Below are 1,533 nucleotides of genomic sequence, written 5' to 3' on the forward strand. Positions count from 1 at the left end.
TTCTCTTTACCCTCTCTGTCACAGATGGAGCCAGAAGAACCTGGGCAGGGCTGGGGCCAGGACTGAGAACACTGAATTTCAGGCAGGATGAGGGAAAACAGCAGCATCATTTTTCTGCCATCTGGTAGCCAAGTAGCTTACGGTAAAAAGCAGGCTCATATTCTCTAATAGCTGCCCCACAGCACCTCACAGTCCCCGCTGTCTTGCTCTGCCCTGGTTCCCTCCTTGCAGAGCTGGCAGCCAGGCCTCACTGCTGGTGCCAGCCTGGTGCCCTGTGGCTCCCACTGAAAGCCAGCACAGAGAAGAGCAGGGAAGCAGGCGGTGGGCCCTGAGTGGGAATTACAGCGGCACGGTGAGAGCTCGGTGCTGACAAACTGTGAGGCACTGCTGGAACAGCACAGGTGTCATGTGAATTAAAAGCCCCAGAGGAGAACAGCTAGAGAGAGGGAGCTTCCCCTATAAGCAGCAGGCCCCAGAGTGCTCCTCTTTAAACACAGAATTTCAGATGCAAATAACTATTGCCATCTACTGGAAGCAGACTTGTGTAGCCTTAGCCAGGCACTGTTCCCACTGCTGCTGAGGTAATCCCTGAGGCACGGGCTGAAAGAGGCACAGAACCCCCTTCCATCACCACAAGGGCGGAGAGCTTGTTAGGCCCTAAAGACAGCCACTCCTTCCAAAGCAACTGATTATACACAATCTCATTATACACAAACTATCAAATGCAACATATAGATAAGTAAAAACTAATCATCTGGCTTGTGTGTCATTAACCCCACCACCACCACCCCCACCCCCCCAGCAGCACAGCAGACACTGGTGAAACAAAACAAGACCCTACCCTACACATTGCTGCTGCTCCTCCCTACAAGAGCACTCTTGAATGTCTCCGGTGAGGAGGCCTCCCTATCTAATGGCAAACTCCTTCTCCTTGCATGGTGCAGCCCAAGTTCCAGCAGGAGCCATAAAACGTCTGGTTTGTGGCAACCAAATCATGTTACTCTGTTCCTTTACCCAGTCTGGCACCATGTGCCTTGAGTCCCACCAAAGCCAGGACAACGCCTTTACCAGTGACTCTGCTGTGCCACTGGGACAACGGTTTCAAACCTTCTTTTACTGAGGGGCTAAGAGCCAAGAACCTCCTGCTCTCACCACTCAGGTATGCTTGATGATCTCCTGTCCTTCAAACAACTGTTGCCACTTGGTCTGAAATGAAATACAGACTGATGGACAGCATCTCTCTCCTTGACACCTGCTCAGCAGCAAGGAGAACAGCACAGCATCCCAGCACCACCGTACTGGGAGATGGGGAGAGAACAGAAGAAGGGGATCCAGAGCACCATCTTGATGCTGCACTCCTCCTGCTAGGAAATAGGCCTCCCCATAAGTTGCCTGAAGAACCAAAGCAATGCAGATCGTGTCCTGAAAAGGGCAAGGAGAAGACTAGAACAACTGGCTCTGTCTTCTTTGGAATTATTTAAGGTCACGTTGAAAGCAGGCACCAGGCCACCCTGGTTTGGCAAGTGCAGGAAT

This window comes from Mesitornis unicolor, unplaced genomic scaffold, assembly GCF_000695765.1.
Source record: "Mesitornis unicolor isolate BGI_N332 unplaced genomic scaffold, ASM69576v1 scaffold4390, whole genome shotgun sequence".
Taxonomy (NCBI): Eukaryota; Metazoa; Chordata; class Aves; order Mesitornithiformes; family Mesitornithidae; genus Mesitornis; species Mesitornis unicolor.